A 27,524-nucleotide genomic window follows, 5' to 3' on the forward strand; every position below is an offset into this window, starting at 1 on the left:
GCATCAGCTTCCATGAGCACATGTCCCTCATAAAGCTGTACCAGTCGATTGCTGTTTTTTTTTTTTTGTCTATGTCGACATGCATGGCAGTGATGCTGACTTACGAGCAAGATGGTCCGAACGGCCTCCTCTCGTTTGTATACTTTCTATGTTCTTACAAGCCCAGAAATAGACAAGAAACAATATTTTCCAAAGGCTTAAATGAGTGTTTTTAAAATAGCTTTCTGACAGAACTGATTTTTTAGCCCGACAGTCACGATTTGGACATCGCCATCCCACACACTTTGTGTAGCTATTCTTTATCATACTCATACCCGTATGACATTTCTCACACTGGAAAAGTTTACTCACAATATTAAACTTTTGAAATAAATAAATGTTAAGCGGGTCTGCAGCAACCTCACTTATGGTAATGATTTTGTATACCGAGATAGCCGATATATCTGCTGTCGCCATATCTGCTTTTTTTTTTTTTTTTTTGGAAGCAGTATAAGTAACCGACACAGGCAGAATGTCCCATTACCAACAGATACAGACAGAATGTTGCATTGGGCAGCAGTGTGGAGTAGTGGTTAGGGCTCTGGACTCTTGACCAGAGGGTCGTGGGTTCAATCCCAGCTGGGGGACACTGCTGCTGTACCCTTGAGCAAGGTACTTTACCTAAATTGCTCCAGTAAAAACCCAACTGTATAAATGGGTAATTGTATGTAAAAATAATGTGATATCTTGTAACAATTGTAAGTCGCCCTGGATAAGGGCGTCTGCTAAGAAATAAATAATAATAATAATAATAATTGGCCCCCTATTCTCCACCAGCTAAATTGCTTGGCCTCTTATTCTCCACCTATGCCAAAAACTGCTATAGATGTCCCCGTAGCCGTATTAGTATTTATTTGTAGTACAGTAAGCGATATTATGGTACAGTTGTTGAGGATCTGTGTAAAATAAAAGTCCCGCTAGACCCATACTTAACAATAGCAGGCAATATATATGACCTTTTTTTTTTTAATAAAATATGTATCGTATTATTATTTCTTAATTTGTATCTGTATCTACCCACATTCATTCATTATTTTAAACCGAGCTATATATATGTAATATATAAGGTATATATATGTGTGTGTGTGTGTATATATACAGACGTGCTCAAATTTGTTGGTACCCTTACAGCTCATTGAAATAATGCTTCATTCCTCCTGAAAAGTGATGAAATTAAAAGCTATTTTATCATGTATACTTGCATGCCTTTGGTATGTCATAGAATAAAGCAAAGAAGCTGTGAAAAGAGATGAATTATTGCTTATTCTACAAAGATATTCTAAAATGGCCTGGACACATTTGTTGGTACCCCTTAGAAAAGATAATAAATAATTGGATTATAGTGATATTTCAAACTAATTAGTTTCTTTAATTAGTATCACACATGTGTCCAATCTTGTAATCAGTCATTCAGCCTATTTAAATGGAGAAAAGTAGTCACTGTGCTGTTTGGTATCATTGTGTGCACCACACTGATTTTTATTTTTGTATTACATGTTTCCTAATTGCATATTCTTTGTATACGCATTATATTAATGTTTGAAATGTGCTGTCACACGGCTGGCTGAGTGGTGCCGTCAGATCCAGGAAATGAATAACACACAGGACAGATGAAATGAAATGATGAAGACGCTTGTTTGTGCCGGTTTATTATAAATAAAAAGGTTTTAACAAAACACAGGACACGGCACTTGGGACGAACAAACACGGTGAGTACAAACAACTATCAATTTACTTTATTTTACTTTACTCCTCTCCACACTCGTTCTCCACTCATGAACACACAACCCTGAGTGAGTAAAACGTGCATCTATATATACTGTTGTGCCGGGATTCAATTACTAATTAATTATTCACTTGAATCCCAGCACGTGAATTAAATTATCTGACCTAGTGCTTAAATACAATTATACATTTTAAATAACTCGTGCTGCACACACCCATTTATATCCCGTGCAGCCATATCTATACACCAACATTAACACACCACACGCAACATACAGCACAGAAATGCACACAGGGGCGGGGCACATTGCCACATGTGCATAATAAATTATAAAACAAAGTTGAGTGTTGGCTACTTAATTGTAATCTCAGTCACATTCCCTCAGACAATTTATTAATTTATCCAACAACTTTTGCACTGCCAGCTTTATTATCCTATTAAAATAATATTATCTTAATGTATAGTTGCCTAATTTTAGGGTTTGAGTGGTGGTCGTGTTTACCACATCCTTGAGTCAGCAGTCATGTGTACCCTAAGGCATACGGAGCAGTTCAGAAAGAGGGAAAAGTCAAGAACAGAAATAAGGGAGAAGAAGACAAAGGCTGACAAAAGAAATGAAAAAGCTAATAAGTCAGTCATTTACTAAGAGAGAGGCAGCAATGCAGATTACGCCAAGAGCAGTTATGCTGACAGGTAAAGCAGACGGTCTGAGAGCAGGTAAGGTGACAGGTGAGGAGAAATTGCTGAGAGCAGGTATAGTGTGGGGAGGAGGAATGGCTAAGAGCAGGTACAGTGACAGGGAAGGAGGAAGAGCTGAGAGCAGGTACAGTGACAGGGAGGAGGAAGAGCTGAGAGCAGGTACAGTGACAGGGGAGGAGGAAGGGCTGAGAGCAGGTACAGTGACAGGGGAGGAGGAAGGGCCGAGAGCAGGTACAGTGTGGGGAGGAGGAAGGGCTGAGAGCAGGTACAGTGACAGGGGAGGAGGAAGGGCTGAGAGCAGGTACAGTGACAGGGGAGGAGGAAGGGCTGAGAGCAGGTACAGTGTGGGGAGGAGGAAGGGCTGAGAGCAGGTACAGTGACAGGGGAGGAGGAAGGGCTGAGAGCAGGTACAGTGTGGGGAGGAGGAAGGGCCGAGAGCAGGTACAGTGTGGGGAGGAGGAAGGGCTGAGAGCAGCTACAGTGACAGGGGAGGAGGAAGGGCTGAGAGCAGGTACAGAGTGGGGAGGAGGAAGGGCTGAGAGCAGGTACAGTGACAGGGGAGGAGGAAGGGCTGAGAGCAGGTACAGTGTGGGGAGGAGGAAGGGCTGAGAGCAGGTACAGTGACAGGGGAGGAGGAAGGGCTGAGAGCAGGTACAGTGACAGGGGAGGAGGAAGGGCTGAGAGCAGGTACAGTGTGGGGAGGAGGAAGGGCTGAGAGCAGGTACAGTGACAGGGGAGGAGGAAGGGCTGAGAGCAGGTACAGTGACAGGGAGGAGGAAGGGCTGAGAGCAGGTACAGTGTGGGGAGGAGGAAGGGCTGAGAGCAGGTACAGTGACAGGGAGGAGGAAGGGCTGAGAGCAGGTACAGTGACAGGGGAGGAGGAAGGGCTGAGAGCAGGTACAGTGTGGGGAGGAGGAAGGGCTGAGAGCAGGTACAGTGTGGGGAGGAGGAAGAGCTGAGAGCAGGTACAGTGACAGGGAGGAGGAAGGGCTGAGAGTAGGTACAGTATGGGGAGGAGGAAGCGCCGAGAGAAGTTACAGTGACGGGAGGAGGAAGAGCTGAGAGCAGGTACAGTATGGGGAGGAGGAAGAGCTGAGAGTAAGTACAGTGACAGGGGAGGAGGAAGGGCTGAGAGCAGGTACAGTGACAGGGAGGAGGAAGGGCTGAGAGCAGGTACAGTGACAGGGAGGAGGAAGGGCTGAGAGCAGGTACAGTGACGGGAGGAGGAAGGGCTGAGAGCAGGTACAGTGACAGGGGAGGAGGAAGGGCTGAGAGCAGGTACAGTGACAGGGAGGAGGAAGGGCTGAGAGCAGGTACAGTGACAGGGGAGGAGGAAGGGCTGAGAGCAGGTACAGTGACAGGGGAGGAGGAAGGGCTGAGAGCAGGTACAGTGTGGGGAGGAGGAAGGGCTGAGAGCAGGTACAGTATGGGGAGGAGGAAGGGCTGAGAGTAGGTACAGTGACGGGAGGAGGAAGGGCTGAGAGCAGGTACAGTATGGGAAGGAGGAAGGGCTAAGAGCAGGCACAGTGTGGGGAGGAGGAAGGGCTGAGAGTAAGTACAGTGACAGGGGAGGAGGAAGGGCTGAGAGCAGGTACAGTATGGGAAGGAGGAAGGGCTAAGAGCAGGCACAGTGTGGGGAGGAGGAAGGGCTGAGAGTAGGTACAGTGACAGGGGAGGAGGAAGGGCTGATAGCAGGTACAGTGTGGGGAGGAGGAAGGGCTGAGAGCAGGTACAGTATGGGGAGGAGGAAGAGCTGAGAGTAAGTACAGTGACAGGGGAGGAGGAAGGGCTGAGAGCAGGTACAGTGACAGGGGAGGAGGAAGGGCTGAGAGCAGGTAAAGTGTGGGGAGGAGGAAGGGCTGAGAGCAGGTACAGTGTGGGGAGGAGGAAGAGTTGAGAGCAGGTACAGTGACGGAGGAGGAAGGGCTGAGAGCAGGTACAGTGACAGGGAGGAGGAAGGGCTGAGAGCAGGTACAGTGTGGGGAGGAGGAAGGTCTGAGAGCAGGTACAGTGACAGGGAGGAGGAAGGGCTGAGAGCAGGTACAGTGACAGGGAGGAGGAAGGGCTGAGAGCAGGTACAGTGACAGGGAGGAGGAAGGGCTGAGAGCAGGTACAGTGACAGGGAGGAGGAAGGGATGAGAGCAGGTACAGTGACAGGGAGGAGGAAGGGCTGAGAGCAGGTACAGTGACAGGGAGGAGGAAGGGCTGAGAGCAGGTACAGTGTGGGGAGGAGGAAGGGCTGAGAGCAGGTACAGTATGGGGAGGAGGAAGAGCTGAGAGTAAGTACAGTGACAGGGGAGGAGGAAGCGCCGAGAGCAGGTACAGTGACAGGGAGGAGGAAGGGCTGAGAGCAGGTACAGTGTGGGGATGAGGAAGGGCTGAGAGCAGGTACAGTGACAGGGGAGGAGGAAGCGCCGAGAGCAGGTACAGTGACAGGGGAGGAGGAAGGGCTGAGAGCAGGTACAGTGTGGGGAGGAGGAAGGGCTGAGAGCAGGTACAGTGACAGGGGAGGAGGAAGGGCTGAGAGCAGGTGCAGTATGGGGAGGAGGAAGAGCTGAGAGTAAGTACAGTGACAGGGGAGGAGGAAGGGCTGAGAGCAGGTACAGTGACAGGGGAGGAGGAAGGGCTGAGAGCAGGTACAGTGACAGGGAAGGAGGAAGGGCTGAGAGCAGGTACGGTGACAGGGGAGGAGGAAGGGCTGAGAGCAGGTACAGTATGGGGAGGAGGAAGGGCTGAGAGCAGGTACAGTATGGGGAGGAGGAAGGGCTGAGAGTAGGTACAGTGACAGGGAGGAGGAAGGGCTGAGAGCAGGTACAGTGTGGGGAGGAGGAAGAGCTGAGAGCAGGTACAGTGACAGGGAGGAGGAAGGGCTGAGAGCAGGTACAGTGTGGGGAGGAGGAAGGTCTGAGAGCAGGTACAGTGACAGGGAGGAGGAAGGGCTGAGAGCAGGTACAGTATGGGGAGGAGGAAGGGCTGAGAGCAGGTACAGTGACAGGGAGGAGGAAGGGCTGAGAGCAGGTACAGTGACAGGGAGGAGGAAGGGCTGAGAGCAGGTACAGTGACAGGGAGGAGGAAGGGCTGAGAGCAGGTACAGTGTGGGGAGGAGGAAGAGCTGAGAGTAAGTACAGTGACAGGGGAGGAGGAAGCGCCGAGAGCAGGTACAGTGACAGGGAGGAGGAAGGGCTGAGAGCAGGTACAGTGTGGGGAGGAGGAAGGGCTGAGAGCAGGTACAGTGACAGGGGAGGAGGAAGCGCCGAGAGCAGGTACAGTGACAGGGGAGGAGGTAGGGCTGAGAGCAGGTACAGTGTGGGGAGGAGGAAGGGCTGAGAGCAGGTACAGTGACAGGGGAGGAGGAAGGGCTGAGAGCAGGTGCAGTATGGGGAGGAGGAAGAGCTGAGAGTAAGTACAGTGACAGGGGAGGAGGAAGGGCTGAGAGCAGGTACAGTGACAGGGGAGGAGGAAGGGCTGAGAGCAGGTACAGTGACAGGGAAGGAGGAAGGGCTGAGAGCAGGTACGGTGACAGGGGAGGAGGAAGGGCTGAGAGCAGGTACAGTATGGGGAGGAGGAAGGGCTGAGAGCAGGTACAGTATGGGGAGGAGGAAGGGCTGAGAGCAGGTACAGTGACAGGGGAGGAGGAAGGGCTGAGAGCAGGTACAGTGACAGGGAAGGAGGAAGGGCTGAGAGCAGGTACGGTGACAGGGGAGGAGGAAGGGCTGAGAGCAGGTACAGTATGGGGAGGAGGAAGGGCTGAGAGCAGGTACAGTATGGGGAGGAGGAAGGGCTGAGAGTAGGTACAGTGTGGGGATGAGGAAGGGCTGAGAGCAGGTACAGTGACAGGGGAGGAGGAAGCGCCGAGAGCAGGTACAGTGACAGGGGAGGAGGAAGGGCTGAGAGCAGGTACAGTGACAGGGGAGGAGGAAGGGCCGAGAGCAGGTACAGTGTGGGGAGGAGGAAGGGCTGAGAGCAGGTACAGTCACAGGGGAGGAGGAAGGGCTGAGAGCAGGTACAGTGACAGGGGAGGAGGAAGGGCTGAGAGCAGGTACAGTGTGGGGAGGAGGAAGGGCTGAGAGCAGGTACAGTGACAGGGGAGGAGGAAGGGCTGAGAGCAGGTACAGTGTGGGGAGGAGGAAGGGCCGAGAGCAGGTACAGTGTGGGGAGGAGGAAGGGCTGAGAGCAGCTACAGTGACAGGGGAGGAGGAAGGGCTGAGAGCAGGTACAGAGTGGGGAGGAGGAAGGGCTGAGAGCAGGTACAGTGACAGGGGAGGAGGAAGGGCTGAGAGCAGGTACAGTGTGGGGAGGAGGAAGGGCTGAGAGCAGGTACAGTGACAGGGGAGGAGGAAGGGCTGAGAGCAGGTACAGTGACAGGGGAGGAGGAAGGGCTGAGAGCAGGTACAGTGTGGGGAGGAGGAAGGGCTGAGAGCAGGTACAGTGACGGGAGGAGGAAGGGCTGAGAGCAGGTACAGTGACAGGGAGGAGGAAGGGCTGAGAGCAGGTACAGTGTGGGGAGGAGGAAGGGCTGAGAGCAGGTACAGTGACAGGGAGGAGGAAGGGCTGAGAGCAGGTACAGTGACAGGGGAGGAGGAAGGGCTGAGAGCAGGTACAGTGTGGGGAGGAGGAAGGGCTGAGAGCAGGTACAGTGTGGGGAGGAGGAAGAGCTGAGAGCAGGTACAGTGACAGGGAGGAGGAAGGGCTGAGAGTAGGTACAGTATGGGGAGGAGGAAGCGCCGAGAGAAGTTACAGTGACGGGAGGAGGAAGAGCTGAGAGCAGGTACAGTATGGGGAGGAGGAAGAGCTGAGAGTAAGTACAGTGACAGGGGAGGAGGAAGGGCTGAGAGCAGGTACAGTGACAGGGAGGAGGAAGGGCTGAGAGCAGGTACAGTGACAGGGAGGAGGAAGGGCTGAGAGCAGGTACAGTGACGGGAGGAGGAAGGGCTGAGAGCAGGTACAGTGACAGGGGAGGAGGAAGGGCTGAGAGCAGGTACAGTGACAGGGAGGAGGAAGGGCTGAGAGCAGGTACAGTGACAGGGGAGGAGGAAGGGCTGAGAGCAGGTACAGTGACAGGGGAGGAGGAAGGGCTGAGAGCAGGTACAGTGTGGGGAGGAGGAAGGGCTGAGAGCAGGTACAGTATGGGGAGGAGGAAGGGCTGAGAGTAGGTACAGTGACAGGGGAGGAGGAAGGGCTGAGAGCAGGTACAGTATGGGAAGGAGGAAGGGCTAAGAGCAGGCACAGTGTGGGGAGGAGGAAGGGCTGAGAGTAAGTACAGTGACAGGGGAGGAGGAAGGGCTGAGAGCAGGTACAGTATGGGAAGGAGGAAGGGCTAAGAGCAGGCACAGTGTGGGGAGGAGGAAGGGCTGAGAGTAGGTACAGTGACAGGGGAGGAGGAAGGGCTGATAGCAGGTACAGTGTGGGGAGGAGGAAGGGCTGAGAGCAGGTACAGTATGGGGAGGAGGAAGAGCTGAGAGTAAGTACAGTGACAGGGGAGGAGGAAGGGCTGAGAGCAGGTACAGTGACAGGGGAGGAGGAAGGGCTGAGAGCAGGTAAAGTGTGGGGAGGAGGAAGGGCTGAGAGCAGGTACAGTGTGGGGAGGAGGAAGAGTTGAGAGCAGGTACAGTGACGGAGGAGGAAGGGCTGAGAGCAGGTACAGTGTGGGGAGGAGGAAGGTCTGAGAGCAGGTACAGTGACAGGGAGGAGGAAGGGCTGAGAGCAGGTACAGTGACAGGGAGGAGGAAGGGCTGAGAGCAGGTACAGTGACAGGGAGGAGGAAGGGCTGAGAGCAGGTACAGTGACAGGGAGGAGGAAGGGATGAGAGCAGGTACAGTGACAGGGAGGAGGAAGGGCTGAGAGCAGGTACAGTGACAGGGAGGAGGAAGGGCTGAGAGCAGGTACAGTGTGGGGAGGAGGAAGGGCTGAGAGCAGGTACAGTATGGGGAGGAGGAAGAGCTGAGAGTAAGTACAGTGACAGGGGAGGAGGAAGCGCCGAGAGCAGGTACAGTGACAGGGAGGAGGAAGGGCTGAGAGCAGGTACAGTGTGGGGATGAGGAAGGGCTGAGAGCAGGTACAGTGACAGGGGAGGAGGAAGCGCCGAGAGCAGGTACAGTGACAGGGGAGGAGGAAGGGCTGAGAGCAGGTACAGTGTGGGGAGGAGGAAGGGCTGAGAGCAGGTACAGTGACAGGGGAGGAGGAAGGGCTGAGAGCAGGTGCAGTATGGGGAGGAGGAAGAGCTGAGAGTAAGTACAGTGACAGGGGAGGAGGAAGGGCTGAGAGCAGGTACAGTGACAGGGGAGGAGGAAGGGCTGAGAGCAGGTACAGTGACAGGGAAGGAGGAAGGGCTGAGAGCAGGTACGGTGACGGGAGGAGGAAGGGCTGAGAGCAGGTACAGTATGGGGAGGAGGAAGGGCTGAGAGCAGGTACAGTATGGGGAGGAGGAAGGGCTGAGAGTAGGTACAGTGACAGGGAGGAGGAAGGGCTGAGAGCAGGTACAGTGTGGGGAGGAGGAAGAGCTGAGAGCAGGTACAGTGACAGGGAGGAGGAAGGGCTGAGAGCAGGTACAGTGTGGGGAGGAGGAAGGTCTGAGAGCAGGTACAGTGACAGGGAGGAGGAAGGGCTGAGAGCAGGTACAGTATGGGGAGGAGGAAGGGCTGAGAGCAGGTACAGTGACAGGGAGGAGGAAGGGCTGAGAGCAGGTACAGTGACAGGGAGGAGGAAGGGCTGAGAGCAGGTACAGTGACAGGGAGGAGGAAGGGCTGAGAGCAGGTACAGTGTGGGGAGGAGGAAGGGCTGAGAGCAGGTACAGTATGGGGAGGAGGAAGAGCTGAGAGTAAGTACAGTGACAGGGGAGGAGGAAGCGCCGAGAGCAGGTACAGTGACAGGGAGGAGGAAGGGCTGAGAGCAGGTACAGTGTGGGGAGGAGGAAGGGCTGAGAGCAGGTACAGTGACAGGGGAGGAGGAAGCGCCGAGAGCAGGTACAGTGACAGGGGAGGAGGTAGGGCTGAGAGCAGGTACAGTGTGGGGAGGAGGAAGGGCTGAGAGCAGGTACAGTGACAGGGGAGGAGGAAGGGCTGAGAGCAGGTGCAGTATGGGGAGGAGGAAGAGCTGAGAGTAAGTACAGTGACAGGGGAGGAGGAAGGGCTGAGAGCAGGTACAGTGACAGGGGAGGAGGAAGGGCTGAGAGCAGGTACAGTGACAGGGAAGGAGGAAGGGCTGAGAGCAGGTACGGTGACAGGGGAGGAGGAAGGGCTGAGAGCAGGTACAGTATGGGGAGGAGGAAGGGCTGAGAGCAGGTACAGTATGGGGAGGAGGAAGGGCTGAGAGTAGGTACAGTGACAGGGAGGAGGAAGGGCTGAGAGCAGGTACAGTGTGGGGAGGAGGAAGAGCTGAGAGCAGGTACAGTGTGGGGAGGAGGAAGAGCTGAGAGCAGGTACAGTATGGGGAGGAGGAAGGGCTGAGAGTAGGTACAGTGTGGGGATGAGGAAGGGCTGAGAGCAGGTACAGTATGGGGAGGAGGAAGGGCTGAGAGCAGGTACAGTGTGGGGATGAGGAAGGGCTGAGAGCAGGTACAGTGACAGGGGAGGAGGAAGGGCTGAGAGCAGGTAAGGTGACAAGAAGAGAAATGGCCAGCAAAGACACTCTAAAACCAGTTTGAGTACAGGGAGCAAAGTGAGTCCACACACAAATACTGCAGCATGTAGTTCATATTTTTTATTCGGTGAATTTACAAATTGGAAGAAGATAAAGGGATGAGGTCCAGCACAGAGCGTATTGAACACAAAAAATATAAAGGACAAAAAGTTAATGCTTTGGATTATAGATCAATTGCAAATGCAATTTGTGAAGTTAAATGTGAACTAGAGACTTTTGGTTGTATCAGATTCATGTCATTGTAAATGTTGCTGGGCTTTTAGTATGGAGCAGGGTGCTCAAAACAGACAAAGTTTGCCTATGCATACATATTTCCCATTTCTGAAGAATCTAAGGATTGTAACTCACTCAAAGGGGGGTGAAATTTAATGTAGAGACCCAATATGGGTTGTATCACAGTTACATCACAGTTACATCACTGTAGAAAATACACCACCATTTATACTGTTAGTGAATAGCTAAAACCATACATTTTTACATAATGAGTCAAGACAAGTTTCAACATCTAAAATATTTTTTTAATTGTAAATAAACATGTTTCCCAGGGCATTCTACATACATAACTAAATAAAAGAATGTGTCAGGGAATGCTCATCAAGAATGAAGTCATTTTAAAACAGTATTATATATAAGCAGATGAAACACAATTTGAGTTATTCCAGACCTGAGAATACAAGACCATCTTGGTGCAAAGGTCAATCTAGAAGAGGGCATTCCTGTCTTCATCTTGGTCTGGCAGGCCTTGGAATTGCAAAAGGTCTAAAAAACACGTACAATGAGTCAGATATTAACAATGGAATGCAAACCAGTATGTGAGGTCACAAACTGCAGACTTACATGATTTCATGTGCTGTTTCTAATCGTGGAGGAGTGGGAGGGTGTTATGTTACTCATATCGGAGTTTTTCAGGCGCACAAACTAGAACATCCTGAGTTTGTAATTCAAACAATATTGTTTCCCTCATTTTCTCAGAACACTGACAAGATGGTGTCCTCCAAATAACAAATGTTTAGATAATAAGCAGATGTGAAGTCCTCAGCTACTCCCATCTGTTTGCCTGGAACACCACCAGTTTCTTTCTAACTTTGGGGGTTTATGCAACACTGCCAATATTTTCACAGCAAAGGCTGTTTAATTGTTGACTCATAGAAAGTTGAAGGAACTGTTAATGCCATTTTTTTCTGGGGTTTTACTGACTGACTGATTTTTCAGAAATGGGCAGTATGTATGCTGCATAGGTGAACTTTGCCTGTTTTCAGCTCTGGGCTCCATACTAAAAGCCCAGCATCATTTACAATGACATAAATCTGATATAAAAAACAATATTTTCTATTCCCCCTATGTCTCTAGTTCACATTTCACCCCCCTTTGAGTGAGTTACAATCCTTAGATTCTTCAGAAATGGGCAGCATGTATGCTCCATTAGTCTTTTGTATTTTTAACACATTTTATTCAGGGAGTTATTTGTGATATATTTTTAAAAAATGTAGTTATTTTTGAACGGATGAGAAAGTACTTAACAACATTGTCCATATTAGATTCATATATACCTAAGCTGTTTGTATGTATTTTACTGTTTAATGTATGTACAATTGCTTTCCACAAGGGATTTTATTTTAAAGTTCATGGGGCGTGAGCTGGGGGGTGTAAGAATAGGGCAGAAGAAGCAGAAAGGAGCAGTTAGTAGGACAGAAAGTGGTCACTGACTGAGGGCGACGATGCCGACACATCCCAGGGACAAAGGACCCAGCAACCAAAAACACATACGAGGGTTATAAGTGGGGGAGTCGGTCACGGAAGACCGGGACAAAAGAGAGAGAGAGAGAGAGAGAGAGAGAGAGAGAGACCCAGCATCTGAGACTTCTGTAAAGGGGCGCTCGTTAAACCCCCGATTGGCCGAGACTTCACGCTGCCTGGGACCTGAAATAAGGACAAAGCATAGAGGTTAGTATGGGACTCAAGCACGACTGGCCACGTCCTGAAAGAAAGGCAGAATAGAACAGAGCCTCGAGTGAGGTAAGATAAGTGCAGGAGCTGCGACAGGACAGAGTGTGGCCGGGGGTCCACTCTGACTCAAATGGTGAGAACCCCCTGAAGGTAAGGGAGGCGGATGCCTAACCCTGAGGTCGGGGAAGTCAGACTCACTTGCCCCCCAAAGGCTGGACCCCTGGCACCTCACGAAATCTCCCACACCGTGAGACAAACAAAAGACAGCACATGCCAATGCATAACATAAACAAAAGACCAGAAGGACAAACAGGACAAACAGAGGGATGGTTAGTAATTTGTTAGTAGGATGTGACTATATGTATACCTGCCACTCTTGCTGGGGAGGTACCTTGACTTTGAAAAGAAGGGGCAGCTATGGGACTGTGACAGCTGAATGAACTGACCATGCTGAAATTGATCCGTCTTGGAGGTACACAACTGAATGATGAAGTAAACTAGAAGCAGAAGAAACTGTAAATTCTGAGCTTCTGAAGAGTCCGAAGAAGGCTGAGATGCAGATGATCTCCATAGGAAGATCCTTGTGTGGGGAGAGGTGGTCTTTCCGAGGAGTAGAATGAGCAAATGGAGAATGTCCATTGATGTAGACAGGCGGGAAGGTGAGGCAGAAGGGAAAGCTCTTAAGAATCCCACGGAGGGTCAGGCGAACTGCTGGTATGAAGAGAATGGGGGAGAAAGAGAATCCCTAGTGTGGACGATGAAAGCCAGGATCTGGTTTTGATTGAAGGAATAGGATGAATCCGATTCTGGGCACAGAAGGTTGAAAACACTGACCAAGCTGTAGAATAGGAAGCTCTTGAAGAAGGGGCAAGGGCTGCAGACATGAAATGCTGATCAGATTGAAGGAGGTTACTGAGAGTAGGATTCAGTCAAATAGCAGCTGGTGAAGCCGGGGAGTCTGGAGGGGAGGTGGGGGGGGGTTGGGGGTGGGAAGCAGACGGGACCAACTGACGGAACTTGGATACTGAAAGTAGAGGCAGAAGGGGAGCTGGAACTGAGGGTTGAGGTAGCAGCTGGAACTGGAGCTCAGCACCCTTTGTGCTCCATTTTCTGGAAACGAGGGCAGAGATGAGATGTCGACCATCCTATGTGTTAATTAATACAGGATCAATCAGCAGTTTGCTACTGTTATGTCTGCTTGGAATGGAAAAGATGAACTCACATTCAGAGATTTGGGTTTCACAACTCCAATTATTCTCCTAGTAGTGGAACTCCTTAACTCATAATCAAGACAGATTTCCAGTCTCATACAACGTCTCTCATCATGTATTAATGCTGTAATATTTGAGAGGATGTGTAGACATATGTATAGATTGCTGTGATGGGGTGCAGCCTATTTTGTGGTGGTTTTGTGTTTTTTTTTTTTTTTAAACAAAACAAACAAAAAAATCCTGCACTCCTGCTCCGAGTCTCCAGAGGCGCTATCCCACTTCTCTGACACCAACTGTGACAGGCTGACCGAGGTAAGGAGACTCAAAATCAGGATGTGCAGGGAAAATAAGACTTTTAATTAAACAAAATACACAAAACAAAAGGAAGGACGGAAGGACAGACAGACCGACCGACCGACCAACCAACCGATCTTCTCACTCTCACAAACACTCACCAACTAACATACCCAACCACTCCCATTTAAACAGGTGCCTGGGCTAATTGGGCAATTCACACCTCATTAGCCCAGGCACATTCCACACATTCCTCACACAAACTCACTCACTGAACAACCCACCCCAAACTCACTCGTATCCACTCTAAACAATACAAAAAACACAAAACCACCACAAAATAGGCTGCACCCCATCACAATTGCTGAGAAAGTCAAGCGCCCCGTATTTTTGATTGATTGGGGATTAGCGTTAGCCTTGATTGCAGAATGCTGCCACAATCTGCATATTGGAGGAAAGCTGGAGTGTTGAAGCTCTGGAGAAGTGCAGTTGCAGATTTAAACTGTAAACTAAAGCAACTTTTGCATGCTGTAATAGTGAGAGATCTGAAGAGGGAGCAGAGATCTGCTGTAGTGAGGAGCAATATGATATGGGTTGATATGGGTAGACAAAAGGTTGAGGCATGAGGGGAACTCCCGAGAATCATCAGAGTGACAACAAACTGCAGGAATGGATAGAAAAGCTGTAGTGTCTGAGCTTTGCAGCGATAGCAAACCAGCTTAAAATATTATATATATATATATTAGGTCAAAGAGCCAGCTGCCCAACGTTTCGATATGTTGTACATATCTTTCTCAAGGGAGCCTGTGTTTGAATCAAAACATTGGAGGTATTTATAGGTTTTTGACGGCATGACAACTACTTGTTATTGTTTACATTCAAATCCATGATTTATTCTTACCTGATGTAATGGTGTTCTATATATTGTGACATCATTTTTACTTCTATCTTTGAATCTGTATTAATTCTAATTAACACTACTTTATATAAACTTATATTTTTATTAGATCATGCAATGCTGGCTCTGAGGATCAGTCTAGATTTGGCCTCCCCAGCGCATCAGCATGCACAACTTTTGAATGAATTTTGTTTATTTATTTAAATGTTATATATTTATTGAAGTTAATTAGTTCATTATTTTCTGTTGAGTCCCGCTGGCATAATCGTGTTCAGTCTATTTATCCATTTACTTTCTTTTATTCTTCTATATGTCGCATTGTCTAATTTGAGCTGTTCTAATACTACAAACTTTACATCATTTATGTCATGTCCCTGACTGGTGAAGTGCTATACTATTGGTTCATTCATTTTTTTATTTCTAATTAATGAAAGGTGGTTCTGAATTCTTTTATATAAAGTAGTTCCAGTCTCTCCAACATATTTGATTTCATCACATTTTTCACAGGCTATTCCATAAACAACATTGCTATTTTTACAGTAGGTATTAGTTTTTAGTGGATATGTGGTGTTCTTATGTTTAATTATATTTTTACTTTTGTCTATGTATTTACACACTTTACATCTACTAGTGCACATGTTTGTAGAACCTATTTTGTCAATTATTCTTTTATGTTTACTGTGAACTAAAATATCACCTAAATTAGCTTCTCTTTTGAATGCTACAACTGGGGCCTTAAGAAATACTTTTTTTAATTTTTCTGAATTATGTAGAATCCGCAAGTGTTTCCAAACTATTTTAGAAATATTGGGCAAAAGTTTAGAGTAAGTCATTATTAATGGGACTCTTTTGACCTTTTTATCTCTATTTTTATAATCTAGTAGATCATCTCTTTTTAGTTTATCCACTTTTCTTAACTCCATCTCTATAATTCTTTCTTTGTATCCTCTTTTTTTAAGATTTGTTTTTAATACATTTCTTTGTTTTACATAGTCACTTTCTTTAGAGCATATTCTTCGTATTCTTATTCCTAGACCCTTTGGGATTGCCCTTTTAGTGTGTATCGGATGTGCAGAGGACATGTGTAAATACTGGTGCATGTCAGTAGGTTTACAGAAGAGGTCTGTCTCAATTGAACCTTCTTCAAGTTTTGCTATGGTATCTAAAAATTCTATTTCTTTCCTTGTCCATCGAAGGTCCACCTTAATATTACTGTGTATTTCATTTGCCATTTTATGAAACTGGAAAAGAGATTCTTCTCCATGTGTCCAAACCCCAAAAATATCATCTACAAACTGAATGTATTCTAAAGGTTCTCTTTCCGATTTTCTAAGTAATTGTTCTTCCCATTTCCCCATGTATGTACTGGCAAAATGCATTCCTAATTTAGATCCTATTGCTGTACCATCGTTTTGTTTGTAATTCTTATCAACAAATGTAAAATAACTGTTTTCTAAAACTATGTTGATCATGTTCAGTACCTCTGTTGTAGGTATTTATTTATCTAGTCTATTATCTAGTGCTTTTTGACAAGCTTCTAAAGTTTCTTTACGAGGGACACTTGGGTACAAGGATTTTACATCCATGCAAAATAAAATTGTATTCTCTGGAAGGTTGTGTTTTATTGATTGAAGTCTTTTTAAAAATTGTGTTGTATCCTTAACATAGCTTGGTAATTTCTCAACGTGTGACCTAAGTTGTTTTTCTGCTATGTCAGCTGTGTTGGATCATTCATGCTGACTATCATTCGCATAGGGTGATTTTCTTTGTGCATTTTAGGATTTCCTCTTGCTAGGCCTGTTCTTGCATTATGTGGCTGCATGTATTTTTTTTAATTCTTTTGATATAATGCCTTTATTGTATAGTCTCTCCGCAATTTCCTTAACCTCTTTTATCGATTTATTGATCTTATTGCTTTTAACTTCTTCATATGTATATGTATTATTTAATTCACATTCTACAGATTTCATATATACAGTATATCCATATATATATAGAACTTGTGGTATTATACTGCCATCTAGAGTTTATGATTGGAATTAAACCATGGCTTGCGTGAAGCAGGGTAGAGTATATGAGGTTATTACGATTAAAATCCTTGTCTATGTAGAACAACATTTGCTTATTCCTTTAGATTTGAATAGTAAATATTCAAGACATGTTTTAGGACACTTAGTGATGTATATGAATAAGTTAAACGCAGTATTTAGATGAAAGCGCAACAACTAGAAGCCAAAACATTGCAGTACTGAGGCACAGAGCATGCAGTGCCTGATGAAGCTGCTGGCTCTGTGGGGTCGGGGGTGCTGGCTCTGTGGGAGCGGGGGTGCTGGCTCTGTGGGAGCGGGGGTGCTGACTCTGTGGGAGCGGGGGTGCTGGCTCTGTGGGGTCGGGGGTGCTGGCTCTGTGGGAGCGGGGGTGCTGGCTCTGTGGGAGCGGGGGTGCTGGCTCTGTGGGGTCGGGGGTGCTGGCTCTGTGGGAGCGGGGGTGCTGGCTCTGTGGGGTCGGGGGTGCTGGCTCTGTGGGAGCGGGGGTGCTGGCTCTGTGGGAGCGGGGGTGCTGGCTCTGTGGGAGCGGGGGTGCTGGCTCTGGGAGCGGGGGAGGGGCGTCTGATTGCAGGCGAGGAGTAAAGAGAGATTCCGCAGACAAAGCTTCGTGGTAGATTTAAATAGAGCTAAAGTAAGGCAATCAACGGGAATGTCGATCTCTTGTCGAAGGAGCTGAAAGTTTAGCGTAGGACCAGTCTTTATGATAAAGCTAACATTTAATGTGCGCTGCGCCTATCGGAGGTTGCTTTTTGTTGTCAGTAACTGTTGCTATCTTCACAGCCGAGCCGAGCCGAGCGTAGCGTGATTGTAATGATCGTGGATTCCCGTGGGGTGTAGCGTGAGTGTAGTGTTGTATCAGAGTAGAGTTGGATTTGCAGTTTAGACGGTAAAATGACATAGCTGAACGGAGTGGTATAAGTTCTTCATTTAAAATCAAAATACAGACGTTTTTAATTGTTTAGAAAAAAATGCCTTATGGCGTTATGAATTGTTTTCTTACAAATAACCAGCCACTCGTAATAAAAACACAAACTCAATATATCATTTATCTGATGATATAGCTAGGTAGTGGACGAATAAAATATCATTCTGAATTACTATATTAGGCTGTCCTAAGGCCAAATGTGCTGATGTAATGTAAGTGTGTGATTTTCTTTTTCTTCAGAAAACCCAAAACAAAACGATCAAAGAGATTTCTTCAAGGTAGAGAACCCAAACAACGAAAATATAAAAAAATGCGATGCTTATTAAAGGCGGGAATGCAAACCAGACTGTAACCCAGGCACTGAAAGACACGTAAGTACGTTTATTTATTATTATTATCATTATATACAACATGGGATATGACGCTGTATTAATAAGACTCATCTTGATAAATGTTGTAATTCCAGTGCAGTATAGTTCCCAAGTTTTAGAAGATGCAATGCACAGCAAATGTAACGTGGGTATTGTATTTATCCCATAGCATTATTTTCATCTAAGCTGTCCTGAAATAGTCTTTTAGTGCCATGTTAGTATCGCACTATTTTATTTGATTTATTTTTCAACCCCAGAACAGTAAGTTCCCTGAAGGAACAAAACCATTACTGGTCTTTGCAGGAGCTGCATTTGAGAGAGATACCGAATACAAAAAGTATACTTAAGTCTCTTAATCGGTACAGGGCCGCCGAGAGCAATGGGCCCCGGGGAAGGATTGCTATGTGCCGCTCCCGCAACTTTAGGGTACTTTGAAAGTTTTTAAAAGTCTTTAAAAAAAAAATACACAAAATTGCTATGCCTTTTTCAGCTTTATGGTGTAGTAAAATATGAAATGCAAAAGTTCAAATCATTGTGTGAAAGGAAGTGTTTGACAGCGCCTGGATACACAATCATTACACAACAGAAGCATAGTTGTTTTAAAATATTTATATATATATACAGTACTGTGCAAAAATTTTAGGCAGGTGTGAAAAAATGCTGTAAAGTAAGAATGCTTTCAAAAAGAGACATGTTAATAGATTATATTTATCAATTAACTAAATGCAAAGTGAGTGAACAGAAGAAAAATCTAAATCAAATCAATATTTGGTGTGACCACCCTTTGCCTTCAAAACAGCATCAATTCTTCAGGGATTTTGTAGGCATATAGTCAGGTGTATGATTAAACAATTATACTAAACAGGTGCTAATGATCATCAATTCAATATGTAGGTTGAAACACAATCATTAACTGAAACAGAAACAGCTGTGTAGGAGGAATAAAACTGGGTGAGGAACAGCCAAACTCAGCTAACAAGGTGAGGTTGCTGAAGACAGTTTACTGTCAAAAGTCATACACCATGGCAAGACTGAGCACAGCAACAAGACACAAGGTAGTTATACTGCATCAGCAAGGTCTCTCCCAGGCAGAAATTTCAAGGCAGACGGGGGTTTCCAGATGTGCTGTCCAAGCTCTTTTGAAGAAGCACAAAGAAACGGGCAACGTTGAGGACCGTAGACGCAGTGGTCGGCCAAGGAAACTTACTGCAGCAGATGAAAGACACATCATGCTTACTTCCCTTCGCAATCAGAAGATGTCCAGCAGTGCCATCAGCTCAGAATTGGCAGAAAACAGTGGGACCCTGGTACACCCATCTACTGTCCGGAGAAGTCTGGTCAGAAGTGGCCTTCATGGAAGACTTGCGGCCAAAAAGCCATACCTCCGACGTGGAAACAAGGTCAAGCGACTCAACTATGCACGAAAACACAGGAACTGGGGTGCAGAAAAATGGCAGCAGGTGCTCTGGACTGATGAGTCAAAATTTGAAATATTTGGCTGTAGCAGAAGGCAGTTTGTTTGCCGAAGGGCTGGAGAGCGGTACACGAATGAGTGTCTGCAGGCAACAGTGAAGCATGGTGGAGGTTCCTTGCAAGTTTGGGGCTGCATTTCTGCAAATGGAGTTGGGGATTTGGTCAGAATTAATGGTCTCCTCAGTGCTGAGAAGTACAGGCAGATACTTATCCATCATGCAATACCATCAGGGAGGCATCTGATTGGCCCCAAATTTATTCTGCAGCATGACAACGACCCCAAACATACAGCGAAAGTCATTAAGAACTATCTTCAGCGTAAAGAAGAACAAGGAGTCCTGGAAGTGATGGTATGGCCCCCACAGAGCCCTGATCTCAACATCATCGAGTCTGTCTGGGATTACATGAAGAGAGAGAAGCAGCTGGAGCTGCCTAAATCCACAGAAGAACTGTGGTTAGTTCTCAAAGATGTTTGGGCCAACCTACCTGCCGAGTTCCTTCAAAAACTGTGTGCAAGTGTACCTAGAAGAATTGATGCTGTTTTGAAGGCAAAGGGTGGTCACACCAAATATTGATTTGATGTAGATTTTTCTTCTGTTCACTCACTTTGCATTTTGTTAATTGATAAATATAAACTATTAACATGTCTATTTTTGAAAGCATTCTTACTTTACAGCATTCTTTCACACCTGCCTAAAACTTTCTGTAAATATATATATTTATAAAAAAAAGGTTCCCCCTTCATCAGGGCCCCCCTCTTCGGGGCGTTGGGCCCCCTTCGAGGCGTTGGGCCCCGGGGAAATTTCCCCGTCCTCCCTGCCCTCTCGGGTGGGCCTGAATCGGTAAGACTTTTTTTTAAAACTTGGATTCTTCTGAATAGCTTGCTGTTTTTTAAAGCATTGGTTAGTACCCCTTGATGTGAACGTGGTGTAATTCTGTTTAGATTCCAGCAGGGGTCATTATAACCAAACATGAATTACTTTAGCTACAGTTCTGCTTTGGGTGTTGCAAATTAACTGTCTTGCTAAACATAAATGTCAACAACTAACTCAAACCCTAAAGTGCCTACCTGCCATTTTGTTTTTGTTTTTTGTTTTTTGTAGTGGTGTTACACACATTCATTTAAGTTAGAGCAGATTTTTTTTTTTTTTGTAAGAATTTAAATTATTTATTTTCTCCAGGACATTGTAGGAAATTGTTTCCAACAAATCGCAACAATAGTCATTATATCGTGAATTGGATGTTGTGTTTGGTTTCAGATTTTTTCTGTGGGCTTACAGTACTGTGTGTCCGCTTGGCTGGCCTTGAACGTGTTCTGCATATCACAGCGCTGGAAGGGAAGATCTATTTTAGAAGCTACAAGTAAGCATTGGGATTCTGCGGTGTGTGTAGAAAAGGTCTACTGGTATTCGTTTTTATATAACACGTAGTGCCATCCAAAATGGGGTTATAAATATGCTAAATAAGCTGGCTTTTTTAATGTATAGGTATGAGGATATCTCCACTGACCTTGGTAGTTTCTCAACAGTTTCTGCATTTTTGGGAGCTTGAAGACTAGTTAAAATATATCATATGGTGTCGATCGTGGGGTTGTATGTGTATCTATGCATTGCCAGATTCATTTTGTTTAATTAAAAAACACTTAAACAAGACCAGCACTGGTCAGGTATGTTATTATGGTAGTTTTATTTAGTGACATGGGGAAATGTGTATGAAGGGTACATTTTGAACTTCAAACGTTCACAACACATCCAGGGGACTTTTTTGACCTGAAAAAAGAAACAAGGACCAGGGGTCACAAATGGAGATTAGATAAATGGGGCATTCAGAACAGAAAATAGGAGGCACTTTTTTACACAGAGAATTGTGAGGGTCTGGAACCAACTCCCCAGTAATGTTGTTGAAGCTGACACCCTGGGATCCTTCAAGAAGCTGCTTGATGAGATTCTGGGATCAATAAGCTACTAACAACCAAATGAGCAAGATGGGCTGAATGGCCTCCTCTCGTTTGTAAACTTTCTTATGTTCTTATTACCGAGCAAATATTCAAACCCTCGATGGTACTAATTTGCATAATTTACTGGTGACATCACCATAGCTACAAGTTTATATTTGATTGAAAATCCTATTATCTTACAGTTAATCCATATAAATTGAATAAAACATTCACATGTAGTTTAAAATAAGTTATATAGAACAGTAGTCATGTTAATGTAAATAATAAAAATACACGTTGTTTATGTACACGTAATTGATGCTGCTTGCAATTTATATCCAGTATTGAGCTTGCATTGCAGCAGCACCTTATTGCGCCCAATTAAAAGAACTGCAGATGACTTAGGCAAAGCTTTATTTAACAGTCACCGTTCCAGCAGGTTATCAGGCAGTCACATTTAACTACTTTAATACTACTACTACGACTACTACTACAACACTAGTACTACTACGACGACTACTCGGGTCAGTCTTGGGTCCTCTACTGTTCTCTCTCTACACCCGCTCCCTGGGCCCCCTCATCGCATCCTATGGTTTCTCATACCATTTCTATGCTGATGATGCTCAGATTTTCCTCTCCTTCCCCACCTCTGACTCCACCATCTCCTCCCGTATCTCTACCTGTCTGTCTGCTATTTCCTCCTGGATGCACTCGCATCACCTCAAACTCAACCTCTCTAAATCTGACCTCCTTTTCTTTCCCTCCTCCTCCCCCTCCTCTGATCTCTCTATCTCTGTTCCTCTGGAATCTACCACACTCTCTCCCTCTTCCTCCGCTAAGAACCTTGGAGTCACCCTGGACCCCTGCCTCTCTTATTCCCAGCACATCTCCACTCTGGCACGCACTTGCCGATTCTTCCTGAGCAACATCCGAAGAATCCGACCCTTCCTCACCAACTATGCTACCCAGCTCCTGGTCCAGGCCCTGGTACTCTCCCGCCTAGACTACTGCAACTCCCTCCTGGCTGGCCTCCCTGCGTCCACCACCTGTCCGCTCCAGCTCATCCAGAACTCTGCTGCCCGCCTGGTGTTCTCTCTGCCTCGCTTCGCCCACGCTACTCCACTACTCTGCTCGCTCCACTGGCTCCCGATCACCGCTCGCATCCAGTTCAAGACTCTTGTACTAGCCTACAGATGCCTTGACCAGACTGCACCCAGCTACCTCCAGACCCTCATCTCTCCCTACACCCCCACTCGACCTCTCCGCTCCGCCTCCACTAGAAGACTGGCTCTACCTCCGCTACGCTCCCCTGCCTCCAGAGCCCACTCCTTCTCCACCCTTGCTCCGCAGTGGTGGAATGACCTTCCTACAGATGTCAGGACTGCCCAGTCCCTGACCACATTCCGGTGCCTCCTTAAGACTCACCTCTTCAAACAGCACCTGTAGAACTCCTCTGTTTGTATCCTGGGACACTACCACCCTTCATTTAAATGTGCTTTATTTTGCTCTTATCTGCCCCCTATTTTACTGCATTTAATCCTGTACTTCAGAATACTGTAATCTGCCAAGTGTTTAACCTGTAGTATTTTGTATTTAATCATATCCTGATGTAACTATCACTATTTAATCATATCCTGATGTAACTATCACTATTATCTGCTGTATTATTGAATTGTGGTTTGTCACACTTGAACAAAAGTTATTGTATTTCTTCCTCTTATTGTATTACTTGTATTGTAACAACTGAAATGTATTTGCTTACGATTGTAAGTCGCCCTGGATAAGGGCGTCTGCTAAGAAATAAATAAATAATAATAATAATACTACTACTAATAATACTGTGGCTGTCAATTGCAGTTAACTTATGTGATTGAACACGTTAATTTCTTTGGAGAAGAACGTGCGTTTTGTGCACGCACTTCCTCAGTCCCCTGGTAACGGAGGGGCGGGGATTGAGGAAGTGCGTGCACAAAAGCAAAACAAAACTAAAAACTCCCGCTTTGCAATAAGTGTCTCTCTGTCATAGCTGATGGGAGGCAGTGATATGCGATGTAACAAAAGAATCAAACCAAATGTAGCATCGCCTGTTTTATACAGAATATCCCTCTCATTAGTGAAATTCGACTCTTGTTGCATGTACTTTTTTAAAAATACATAAGTAAATATTTACATATCTCTGAATAAAAATGTTTTTGGTATATTAATGCTGACAGTCTATACATTACCGGCACCTGAAAACATAAATTAATCTCAATTTGACAAATACTGTGTCGCCAAAAGAAATTATATAGTCATGTATAATAATTTACGTGTGTATGTCATATATAATTATATACAGTTTTTAACGTGGTTTAAATTACATTTAAACACTGAGTGCTTATACCCACAGATTGATTACAGATTGATATACTGTAAAACATTTATGGATTTGTTAAAGAAAGTGTTTTATAATATGCCTACAAGCCAGCACAACAAAATGAAACATAGCGCAATGCCTATGATCTGTCTAATGACTACTATCATTTTTTATAAAATAATTATATATATATATATATTTTAATGGAAACTGATATGAAAATATACAGTATAATTGTAAATGCATTAAGGTGACTAGTAAACTGACTCCATTGTGATTTAGCGGTTATTTCAACAATTTAACAAATGCTGGCATTTCTGTATATTTCTGTGTAAATCAATATAAAACTACAAATAAGGGGCAACAATGTTAATCCAGAAATAGGACAACAGGTTTTTTTTTATGCTGGATTGTTTTTTGGATGATGATGATGATGATAATGATACAATGACAATTCAATACAAATTTCACTTGTATCGTGCTCTTCATGCAAGCATTCCAGGATGCTTTACAAAAGAAATATAAAAAATCCTGTGTCTAATATATAATCCAGCTACAAATAAACAGACCCAAACAAATATGTTTTCAAACAGGATTTAAAAGATTCAGTTGTGCTAGCATTCCTGATATGACTTGGGAGCAAGTTCCAAAGACGAGTGGCATCATAGCTAAATGCCCCGGCTCCGACAGAGTTCAAATGAATTTTAGGGACTGACAGAAGCATTTTCGATCTCGGGCAACGACCAGGGACATATGGGGTCAGCAGAGCTTGAAGATAAGAAGGTCAAAGGTAATAAGAAGAACTTTCAAATAATAATAATAATAATAATAATAATAATAATAATAATAATAGCAAACAAATGAGATGGACGCAGTAATTGTATAAATTAAATATGCAATTAAAACCAAGATTAATTAAGTTGAATTTGTTTAATTGCTTGACAGCCCTAAATAACACAGCCCTAGAAATGTGTGCTTTTATGCCATACAGTATAAAAAGCTAAAAAAAAAAAAAAAAAAAAGCTAAAAAGTCCACTGGTGGTCTACACATTTTGTAAGAAACCAAAAAATGTCCAACTTGCAATCAGGTAATAATATGGTAGCATCTAGACATTAACTAAGTAATGTTGTGGTGCTCAAGCTTAAATATGGTACTATTCATGCTCCAGTCTGGCAGTAAAGTATGTTTCTGTTTTTTGCACATCCTAGTGTTCCTATCTTAGCTTCACATTTGACAGACTGGATTGGAAAATACATTTTTGGTAATACAGTTGCTGTCCCTGACTACATTTGGGGGCTGATTCGTGAAAGTGATTTACAGTATAATCGTAAATCTTGAAAAACTACTCACTTCTAAATTTTTTTTAGTCATTTTTGTATTACTTTAGTATAAATACATGTTAATTTGGATTCATATGTTGTTTTTTTCTGACTTTATGAGAACGAAAAGACACAAATTCGCCCGTTTTCTTATTGGAAATAGGTAAATTTCAAAATATCACTGTCCTGGTCACAAAAGCAAAGTTTGTGGGGAATAATAGCCATTTTCTATACTTTTGAGGCATAAGCAATTAGGAAATAACACTTACTACCCAGGAACCAAAAAAAAAAAAAAAATTGTTACACAGTGTAATAATAATAATAATAAATAATAATAATAATAATAATAATATGAACTTGTCAAGTGATCCCGGAGAGTGGTTGGGTCTCCATGATACATCAACAGTCGCTTACACAGTTTACATTCAACTTTTTTTTTGGTCGTCTGGGCATTTAACAAAAAAAATCCCTCACAGCAGAGGGGTTTCGAGACATTGCTTTCAATACAGCTTACACTGTACAACGCTGTGCTGTCGAGATGGCGTATAAAGAAATTAAAGGTTTGCCTCTGGATAACACGAGCTGGAGGGGGGAGGGTCGGACGGTGCTTAGTTTTTTAAATTAAAATTATTAGTGTTAGAGTATATTTTGTATGCTTCAAACATATTCTACCAGAGCATTTCTCTTACACTGTCTTGTTCACTAGATATTCAGTACATATTTTACTGAAGCAATACAGCCACTATAGGTACTTTGGATACCATACCCTGCTCCATACACGCCAGCGGTGGCATATAGAGTTGCTACGTATAATGATTTGGTAGTGGATTTTAATACAACAACTTTTGTTTACGTAGTATGCATTATACAAATCAAAAGATCGAATTTTGCATGTGAGTGACATTTAATGTGTGATTTATAGTATTCACACATTGTTAACGGGAAAAAAAACCCACACGCACAGTGTGTGAATGCCACCTGAAGAGCCTTTGAAGGTTTAAAACTACCTTTGAATTCCTGGCTCGTGAACGAACCTTTGAACACAGCCCTAGGTATTTCTAAATTCAGCACTGTTCACTATATAATAGCTATGGATAATTTGATTATTAGAGTACACTGTTGTGTGTGTATTTAACATTCAAATTGATTTCAGAAGTTACTAATTTACACTTGAATTGGGTACAGTAGTATACTATATATAATGGCAAAGATTGGGAAATGGTTGATCAATAAAGGTCTGGCTTTGGTTAAATGTTTGAGAGAAGTGTTTTACAGCCTTAATTTTAATACTTTTTTTTTTTTTTTTTTTTTTTAAACCACTCCAAAAGGAGTTATGCCCTTCCTAGCCAAAGAAGAAGGTGGTTTCCCACAATGTCTTTGGCATGAAGTATGGCTGTCTCCACATGCAGAAGCAGGATCTGGCCAAACTGCAGACCTGCAAAATGAAGGGGCTGAAAAAGAGGAAATGAGAAAAAACAGAGGGAGGGGAAGCGGAAGGAGAGGGAGGGGAAGCGGAAACAACCACTGCAAAGAAGGCAAAGACTCTGATTGAAATGCTCACTGCAGCCCTGGACGATGGTTTTGTCGTTTGCGTGCTGCATAGAGCAGGGGACCAAATTACTGCTTTTCTTGTAGCTATTTCAGAAATGTTCACAATCTTTCAGTGTGCCACTTTTTAAAATATAATTTCTATGTGGTACTAAAACATCTGACATCTACACAGTGGGTTGGGGCTGCTACATTGCAGGCAATTGCTTAATGAAAAAGAAAAAAAAAAGTTTTTGTGTTTTACATGTAACCCAATCACTTATGGCAAGTATGTACCTTGTTATGAATGTAAAGTCTGTATACATGCATCAGTGTTAAAAGTATTCCACAACTGGTAGTACTTTTCTTTGTGTAGTCAGCATTTTTGTATTCTTTCTTTTACACAATTGTTGCCTGTAAAACGTACATTTGAAACTGATATGTTTGCATTTCTCCAGGTTCTGCTAGTAAAATCATTTAAAGTAAACCTGGGCCTGCATCAGGTTTTAATCCCCACGTGCTGGAAAAAGGGCTCTCTGTGTTGCTGTACACACTAGTGCTTAAGCAGCTTAACAACAGTAGGTGGTGCAAGAAGTTCAAAGACATGTAAACATGAAAACAGGAGAAAAGGTTGGAATGCATTCATACTGTAAATGTACATACACGCTTTACTTCGAAATCTTTTAAATTCTTCAGCAAAGCGACGAGCAACTGCTCAAGAAGTTTGAAAGCCAAAGCGAACTAATGTAACTCGGGAAATGACATATTCAAAGAACTACTGCATTGAACAAGTAGACTACATTTCAGAATTCCTTATTTTGTATTTGTGGAAGATATTATTACATAATAGTAGTTGTATTATTATTAGTAGTAGTAGTATAAGTAAAGTTTCTTACTATGTTTTTAGGGGTAGCGGTTGGGATTGTTAATGTGCTGGTTTATGTTGTTATGTTAAATAAATAAGTAAAACACTTTAAAGACAAGACGTGATTTTTAACAAGTGAAGTGTGTTTAATGTTGTTTAATGAAGCACTTACTGCATTGAACATTCGCTGGATTTTAGCCTTCATGTAGCAGATTTAAACTAAAAAAAAAACTAAAAAAAAAACAACCGTT

At 44.6% G+C, this 27,524-nt stretch overlaps 1 long non-coding RNA gene across 1 annotated transcript; it reads left to right on the top strand.

Annotated features, from left to right (window-relative positions):
- Positions 1 to 1,600: 1,600 nt before the first annotated feature.
- On the top strand, positions 1,601 to 27,316 carry LOC131737350 (uncharacterized). The gene is made up of 4 exons (XR_009328969.1): positions 1,601 to 1,748; positions 17,666 to 17,796; positions 20,529 to 20,631; positions 26,210 to 27,316. It is a non-coding gene; the product is annotated as an uncharacterized LOC131737350 (long non-coding RNA).
- Positions 27,317 to 27,524: the final 208 nt, after the last annotated feature.

Source organism: Acipenser ruthenus, chromosome 6 (genome assembly GCF_902713425.1).
Source record: "Acipenser ruthenus chromosome 6, fAciRut3.2 maternal haplotype, whole genome shotgun sequence".
Lineage (NCBI taxonomy): Eukaryota > Metazoa > Chordata > Actinopteri > Acipenseriformes > Acipenseridae > Acipenser > Acipenser ruthenus.